Raw genomic sequence first — 9,431 nt, forward strand, 5'->3', positions numbered from 1 at the left:
AATTGTCTTTAATTGGCCATGACCCTATTCTTTCCCTATCCCTATTTTTGATTGTCCTGTTCCTGTCCTTGGTTGGCCTTGGCCCTATTTCTATCCGTAATCAAATTTTAATGATATATATAATCAAGAAAATACATAATCTAACCTGTTATTAATTTTGAATATAATCTATTGTTTAATTTGAATTATCTAATATATAAAAATATTGGTCTAATACAACTATATTATATGGCTAAGTGATTAAGAAACAAAATTTGATGTTAATGTTTACAACCTTATATATATTATTCTAATATTTTATTTTTACTATATGCCTAACAATGTATATGACTATTAAAAGAACTTTTTGAATTAAAAGATGGAAAAGGAGTTTATATATATAGACAAATTATCAATTGGCACTTCGTGATTTATCTTCTAATATTAATGTCATCATAAAATAAATCAAAGTATCAATCACACCCTTAATAGTCATTACCATCAAAATTTTGTTTTAAAAGATAAAACCTATATATTGATGTGAAGTATCTATTGTACCTAGGGGTGTCAATTTTCAACCCAAACTGTTAAAACCAGACCGAACCGGCCTGTTATAGCCCGAACCGGCCTGAACCGATCCTTAATGGGCCGTAATTGGGCTGAGGGTCCTCAGCCCTAACGGTTTCGGGCTGGCCCGGCCCAGCCCGTGTAAAATAAATTTCAATATTTATTTTTAATTTAGTCCAAACCATTAGCCAAACCGAATCCAAACCATTAGGCCAAACCGTTAGTCAACCCGAACCCAAACCGCACCAAACTGAAACCGCACCGAAACCGTTATCTTTTAAATGGGCTGATTTGGGCTGGGGGTTTTTCTGCTCGAAACCGTTAGGCCCGGCCCGAAACCGCTCCAAACCGCACCGTTGACACCCCTAATTGTACCCTTTTGATTAAAAACCAATTTTTTGTATCTAAAGAAAATACAAATATAAATAGCATTTATCCTAAAATAGAGTTGGTATGATTTTATTCTTCCAAATAAGATTTTTTAAATAATACCAATAATTTTGGCCGATTCTAAATTGAAAACAAAATTCTTATAGAAATAACTATGAATTATATTTTAGCAATGATTAACTTGTTAATCTCTTTGTAATTTGGTTTGATGTCCATTTGATTAATCAAATCATGGAAAGAAAGAAAAAAAAAAAAGAATATAATAAATATTAGATGCTTCACATCATTGGCAACCAAGGCATCATCTTTCAATTAGTATGGTTAAAAATATTCCTTAATACTCTATGTCGTATAAAAATAATTAATCTATCCATCATGTCATTTAAATTTCTCTTAAAAAATTACTTAGATATAAATTAAGAGCCTAGATCACCTCCTTTTCATGAGAGAATAATGTGCTCCCCTAATGCTTCCCCACTACATAATAGTGGAGAGACTATCTATAAATATTGATAAAATAAATCATAGGTAGAAACCCCAATGGGTTCCACATGGGCCTATATGGTTAAAAATATTTTTTAATACTTTATGTCATATGAAAATAATTAATCTATATATCATGTCATTTGAATTTCTCTTAAAAAACTTTATGTTTTGAAAATTTATTTATATGTTCTAAATTAAGAGGCTAGATCACCTCCTCCTCATGAGAGAATAATGTGCTTCCCTAATGCTTCCCCATCACATAATAGTGGAGGGACCACCTATAAATATTGATAAAATAAATCATAGGTAGAAATTCCAATGGTTTCCACATGGGCCCAACACTATTGTGTAGTGGGAAGTGTTAGGAGAGTACATTGTTCTCCCCTAACGAGAAGGTGTTCCAAACTACAAATTAAGGTTGTTGATCTATAAATAATATGAGGTATAAGAATAATTGGTTTTCAATTCTTGTTTTATAGTATGAGGCAGCTGATACACATTTACACTTAAAGTTTTGAATTAACTTTGTTTTGTGTTTTGATCATTAAGAAACACATAGAATGATTTAATTTGAATTTTGTAGAATGCCCTATTTTTTTTTTTTTTTTTTTTTTTTTTGGGGGGGGGGGGGGTCATCATGAAACCAGCCATTGTGAATGGGGGCCCATAGGGGGTCCAAGGGAGAAGGGGGAGGGGGACTGTGGTAGGGACAGGTGTTTGAACCCATGACCTCCTTGGACTTACTGCATTTAAGTAGAAGGCTACCACCACTATGCTAGAAACACATGCCCTAGTTTAAGAGTAATGATTTATGACTAAATTATATAACATTTATTCTATATAAAAAAATAATTATGGGTTTTAAAATGTACCAAGTTTAATTAGAACTTTGATTCTAAAACCCCCTAATTAAATTGAATTAGAATTTTGATTATAAGTAAGTCAATAATTATTTACATAAATATTTTTAATAAAAATGTAGAATAATAAGACAATTTAGTTTGTTTTCATGGTAACATATTAAAAATAGAAAAACGATAAACATTTATCTTACTAAACGACAACAACAAAAGAAATTATATATGTATAAAATGAAGTGGACTTATGGGATTAGAATGACCTATGGGTCAAAATAAAGGACCTACGTTAAGCGTACCATAAGGGTCAATATTATGATTAAATCCATAGTTAAAGTTAGGGTCTTAACTAGGGTTAGGATAAGGGAAAAATCAAGGCCAAAATTAGGGTCAAAATCAATGCTAAAATTAGAGTTAGGATTTAGGGGAAAAAATCAGGGATGGGTCATATGAGACAAATAGTAATCCAAGTCTACCCTTGGCCTTGATTCTAGGTCAAAATATTTTGGCGCCCTCAGGGCGAAAATCTTGGGCCTAGTGATACGGTCCAATTTATCATAGGCCCAATGATATAATATTAATGGGCCATACATGGTCTAGCCCAACTTAGCTAAAGTTACTAAAGGGCTACACTTAGCCCACATTCTAGAGGAATCTACATCTAGAAAGTATCTTGTCTCTAGAAATATCCTTAGAAATATCTAGACCCACTAGAATGTTCTTAACCATTAAATATAGACATTTGTACAAAATCATAACCATTCATTATATCCTACCTCACCTATAAATAGGGGAGGGACTCATTTGTACAAAGCATCAAGTAAGTGATCAATACAAGTTCTCTCAAGATTCTCTTTGAGCTCTAAGCTTCTTCTACTATCTCTAGTTGGGTTTTAGGCTGACTTAGTGCAAGTAAGTGCTAAGTGCCGGCACGGTTAGCTTAGTCAAAAACTAAGGCCGTGACACTAGACTATATTTAAGCTCAAGGTAGAATAGGGCCACTAGGGCCAAACACGCACCCCTATAGCCAAACATTGAAAATCTTGTTTTGTTATTCTAATTTAACATAATCTATAGTTGATTGAGTTGCAAGCCTATATTGGCTAAGTTGGTCCCACATTTTTTTCAAGTTTTAAGGTGTTCTATAAATGGTTGAATTGGTCTGTGGCTGGACTAAACCACTTCTTGTTGTAACTCAAAAATGCAAGCAACATTATTAACTCGGCCATACATTTCATTTAAAGAATTCCAGAAATCCAAAGTCGATTCAGAATATGCAAAGATTTCATAGATGTGGGGTTCCATGGAATTGAAAAGCCATAACATAATAGAATGGTCACCAATTTGCTAATCAATAAACTTAGGATCAGCTGTCTTTGGGGGGTGGGGTGGATTCCTTTTATTCTTTTGATAAGAGCTAGGAGTTTTATTTGGCCATTTATATATCCAAGTTTAGATCTATCACCAAGAGCAACGGTGACAACACAAGGCCATAGGAGGATTCTTTCATTCATTAAGAGTGAGATGAGATATTGGTTGCTCACATTATAGGACACTACCTTGGTAAAGTCGGAACCAATATTTGAAGTAAAGGACTTATCTTGAATGTTGTTACCCATGATAACCAATCAAGGGCAGCATTATACAAAATTCAAGAGTGGAGAAATAATTCAAGAGTAGCAGCAAAAATAATTCACAAACAAAAATGTTGATTTGAATAAGGCTAAAACATTATCTCGGGAAGGAGACAAGAGTTGCTAGAAGTGTAGATCAACAACACAAAGAACCATAGATCAACAAAAAGAAAACCACTGACAGAGTTGTAGGTCAGTAACATAGATCCACATACAAAGAACCATCAACCTAAACACAGGTTGAAGGAGACTGTCAAGCTATATAGAGAATAGTCTAATAATTTTTTACTCTTAACCAAGTATAAAACATCACACACAACCAATTGAGATAGGGCTTTAATGTGGTTCACACTATCTCAAAGACTAAGAAAGGTTACATCCACGGGTGAATCTTCCAAATTATTTTTTTTGTTTTTGGGAGAAGAAATGCATTATTTATGGAGAGATATACAACATTGTTACTGTTAGAGATAATGAGAGTAAATATGACGTAACATGATAGGGGGAGTCCCCCTCGGGTGGTTTCCTTATTAGCTTGGGTCTGTGGTGTTTGGGGTTTCCTTATTGGGGCTATGATTATTAATGTCCTAGTCTAAGTGAGTTCGTATTTTAAACCAATTATTTACATTATAAGCGTGAAATTAGTAAAATTTCATTATCTAATACATCATTAATTTGTGCGATGAGGTTTGAATGATCGGAAACAAAATTGGCCGAGAGATCAAAGTCATCTACTTTGATCTCATCGAGAAGAATTAGAGAGTCTCATATCCAAAGAAGGCACTCCAACAAAAAAATTTCTTGTACACTTTCAATTTCCCTCTCATGTATGTCATTTACACATGACCAAGAACAACTAATATCACCTCAACTTTTATAAAAAAGGATCCCATAAATAAAGTCCCAACATTTTCAATTACAATGATAAATAAGATCAAATGGATGTGATGTCCACCAAATTAAGATAATGGCAAAAACCATAATTTTCATGGAGTTATTGAGAAATAAAGAAAAATAATGGCAAATCTGTAAATATCTCGAGATTAAAATGGGAATGGAAGATTGTAACTAGAGAAATCCCCTTAAGGAAATAAAAACGAAAGCCAAAGAGTAAACTTGAAAACCTAAATTAAAGAAATACTATGGGAATATAGAAGCAAATAAATATAGAACAAAATAAAAAAACCTAACCAAGAAATAGAACTAGAAAACAGAAATAGAAACAGAACGAGATACTAGAATCAAGAACATAACAGAATCAGAAAACAGAATTGGAAATAGAACAGGGAAACAGATTCAAGAAATTGAATCTGAAATATGAACCTGGAATTGAACAAGAATTGATCCCAAAACTGAATCAAATCTGAACCAAGATCTGAGCCAAAATTGAACAAAAAAGTTGAACCCATAACTGACCCAAATCTGAACCCAAAACTAAATGAAAAATTGAACCAAACTAAACCAAAAACTGAACCCAACATTGAACCAAAAATCTAAACCAACCGAACCATCTTCTTCTTCAATACAGGGAAAGAAAGTTCGGAGAAGTCCATGATTTCGCCCCGGCGAAACGATACCTGGGGCGCCCCCCCAAACGAGAAACCACAAAAATAGGCGAAGATTGCCGCAAGCCCCCGGCGTTTGCGCGGCGGCGAGGCAAGGCCGCCCACCCAGCAAAAAAACCCAAAAAAGGCAAAAGAGGGGGGGGTTCCGCTTATCTTTAATTAAAAATCTTTTTGAATTTCGTTTGATTTTCTCTCTCCTCACCCACACCATCCAGAGCTTCTCTCTCCTAGTTCTAGGTGTTTTGGCCATATTTTCGTCCGATCTTCGACATAAAATTGCAGTACTCACTTCATTCTTGACGGGTATAGCCTTATTCGCGACGATCAAGCGAGATTTCACACAAATCTGGGTGTTTTTCATCTGAGAGGTAAACTGTTCTTCACTAAACTGTTTTTTTTGAAAATGCATGCCATAATATTGTTGGATGGGTATGAAATTAATATATGTTGAATACAATAGGCTGATCTACAAACTCACGGAGTCGAATTTTTTTTTCACTAAGTAATTTATTTATTTATTTTCAGGCGTCAAAAATTGTATTTTTATACATTTTAAATGCTTGCTTTTTGCATGATATATGTGTTGCATTGTGATTGAAAAAATATATGTGGATCCCCATGGGTCAATCTACAAACTCACGGAGTCGGAATAATTTTCGACCCAATAAATAATTTTTTGATTTTTTGAAATTTATTAAAATATGAATATAAAATATAAATAATTATGAAAAAAGAGAAACAATTAGGAATAAATAAGGAAAATGATTTTGAAAATTATAGAAAATTATAGAATACCTATATAATTATTTTTAAGTGCTTCTTGTATGGTTTCATTGTCAGTTTTGATATGGTAGCCTTTTCTTTTGTCGGAAAAAATTTATATATTGTTTAAAATATTATATTGGTATTGTTTAATTGTTTGTGAAATCATTTTTGTTGCAACAGCACCAACAGTTATCATGTCTAGCAAGTGGGAGAGGAGCAGGTTCACGAGGGCCGGGGGACGAGGGACGGATCACGTGGAGCGGCGTGCGCAGGGAAGGGGAGGGCTGATCTCGCATGGCAATACATCTGTGTTGCAATCGATGGAAATAAAAGTAAAACAAGATGCAACTTCGTGGTAAGGAGTTGAATTCCGGTGGCATAAGTAGGTTTAAGGCTCACATTATCGGTAGTTCAAAAGATGTGGCCACCGCACCGAGGTGAATGCGGATATCGAAAGGCGCTTAGGGAGATGGAGAAAGACAAGGGGAAGAAGAAACAAGAGAGGAGAAGGGTAAATGAAGCATTGGATGAGGCGGTGCGGGCACCATCATCTTATAGAGTTGATTCAGATTCTGATCAGGAGGTTGATCCCGTTGATTTGAGAGAGCGGGAGGAGAGGGATGTTAGACGGGCGATGGCTGAGAGTAGGGCGATGCAGTACCAGGAGGAGGAGAGGGCCAGAGCTAGATTTACAGGAGCTGGTACCTCTAGGCCCGTAGGGGCTGGAGCATCCGGATCGGGGGCTGGAGCATCCGGATCTAGGGACCGGGGGTGGTATACGTGGTATGTTCAGCAGATCACGAGTCGAGGGTCCCTTCTACGGCTGATGTAAGGGGATCACGTCCACGTGACTATCCTAGAGCAAGATCCTGATATTTTCAGAAATAAGGGGGCCAAGCAGCCCAAGATCACAGGTGCATGGAAAGGGATGGCGAAGAAAGTGAAGAAGGCAAGTGTCGAAGTGGATGTACTACAATGCGGTTCCAAGCACATACAAAGACAGGTCCTTATTATAGTAATATGGTTGACACTATTGCAAAGGCGAGTCCTGGACATCCCGGGTCCTACCCCTAAGGAGGTGTTGACCACTTTCCCGACTGAGGAGAAGGAGGAGCTGCAAGAGTACATCAGTAATTTGAGAATATTTTGGGAGACATATGGATGCACCATTATGTGTGATGGCTGAACCGGTCCGACAAGAAAATCCATCATCAACTTTATGGTGTATTGTGATCGAAAAGACTGTCTTTCTAAAAATCTGTGGATGCTATCGCGGACAAAAGACCACGGGTATATTCTTGGACTTTTGCAGGATGTGATTGATGAAGTTGGGAAGGAGAATGTGGTGCAGATTGTCACCGACAATGGCGCCAACTTCAAGAAAGCCGGTGAGGTACTGATGAATACAGCTGGATATAACCTATATTGGACACCTTGCGCAGCTCATTGTATCGACCTCATGTTAAAGGACATTGGCAAGATCAATATTATCCAGAGCACAGTGGAGAGGGCCAAGCAGGTAACAAATTTCATCTACAATCATACTGTTGCTCTGAATATGATGAGGCAGGCATGCAATGGTGAGCTAGTGCGACCCGGTCCTACGAGATTTGCCACGAATTTCATCGCCCTCAACAGTATTCAGGAACGGAAGTCGGGCTTGAGATCCATGTTTTCATCAGAGGAGTGGTTCTCATGGGTTGGATCAAAGTAAGTATTTTTATTTATTTTTTATCTATAGTCTCTACTATTTGATTTAACAAGTTGTTAACTTCTTATACATTTATACTATGAAATATGAATATCTAGTATGTAGTATTTAATTATTTATTACTAACTTAATGTGTTTGTGATAATTCAGTACTAGTAGTGGGCGCATCGCATGACGACAATCTCGTCGATGACTTTTGGAGGAATGTGAAAATTGTGTTGGAGACCTTAGATCCTATAATAAAGGTCTTACGTATGGTTGATTCCTCCCTCAGGGGGCCCACTATGCCGCACATATATGCAGCCCTGGAGAGAATGAAAACAACAATCCAAAGAGCTAACCCCAGAGGTTTTGCTGCATACTTGAACATTGTTGATAGTAGATGGACCGCTCATTTGATGCATCCGATGCATAGGGCGGGTAAGTAGTTAGTCTGTGTTACTACTTATTATTATAATTTGTAACTTGTAGTAAATATTAATTCTTTGACTATGAGTTTGTGAATTATACAGCCTATTATCTCAATCCAAAATATCAGTACACTGAAAATTTGGGATTGCGGTCAGACCTACTCGGTGCCGTTATGGAGGTTACTGGGAAATTAGAGCCAAACGTAACGGTCCAATCAAATTGCCATATGGAGGTAAGAACTTAAAAACTTAGAACTTAGTACTTGCTTTTTATTTGTGAAAGAATTTAGCTAACCATCAATACAAATTATTGCAGATAAAATACTTTAGAGATGCACTGGGGACCTTTGGTTCAGTTCCTGCTATTCAAAACCGACAAAATTATGATCCAGGTTAGATGCATGATTACATTTACATTACATTTTACATATAAGTGATACAAGTAGGATTTTTGTTAAGAATTAAAGTTTAACTTGCATTATTTGTGATAATGCAGCTGAGTGGTGGATTCTATATGGGGGCGATGCAGAGAACCTCCGAAGAGTGGCAGTGCGGATCCTCTCCCAGACTTGCTCTGCCTCTGGGTGTGAGAGGAATTGGAGTACTTTTGGGATGATTCACTCGTAGAGGAGGAATAGGCTGGGAAGTCAACGCCTGAATGACCTTGTGTTTTGTCACTACAACATGAGGCTAAAATTAGAGAACACCCGTTTAAATACTAACAATGGGCAAAACAAGGACATCCAGCTCGATGATATCTTCGAGCTCACTGCAGATGACCAACATCCACTCACGGATTGGTTGTTGGATAGGGGCGAGCCAGTGTTAGACCAGCCTGGAGGTAGGCCAGACCCAATCATTGCTCAAGCTGCGGGAGTTAATATAAATGAGTACATGGCTTCTCAAGAGGGGCAGGTACATCAGGCGGCTGCCGCCACAGCGGATGAGGATTGGATGGTGCTGCCTGGCACGCAAGATGATGATCCAGATGACACCCTTGCTCCCAGTCCCAGTCATACTCGGAGGGATGATGATGACGACGGTGGTGGTGGTGGTGGTGGTGGTGG

At 37.1% G+C, this 9,431-nt stretch overlaps 1 long non-coding RNA gene across 1 annotated transcript; it reads left to right on the plus strand.

Moving 5' to 3' along the window:
• Window positions 1-8,523: 8,523 nt before the first annotated feature.
• On the plus strand, window positions 8,524-9,085 carry LOC148998617 (uncharacterized). Its single transcript, XR_016171151.1, has 3 exons — window positions 8,524-8,597; window positions 8,681-8,756; window positions 8,861-9,085. It is a non-coding gene; the product is annotated as an uncharacterized LOC148998617 (long non-coding RNA).
• Window positions 9,086-9,431: the final 346 nt, after the last annotated feature.

The sequence above is a fragment of the Hakea prostrata genome, unplaced genomic scaffold (assembly GCF_041222555.1).
Source record: "Hakea prostrata isolate BN-2017 unplaced genomic scaffold, UWA_Hpros_2 contig_241, whole genome shotgun sequence".
Classification (NCBI taxonomy): Eukaryota; Viridiplantae; Streptophyta; class Magnoliopsida; order Proteales; family Proteaceae; genus Hakea; species Hakea prostrata.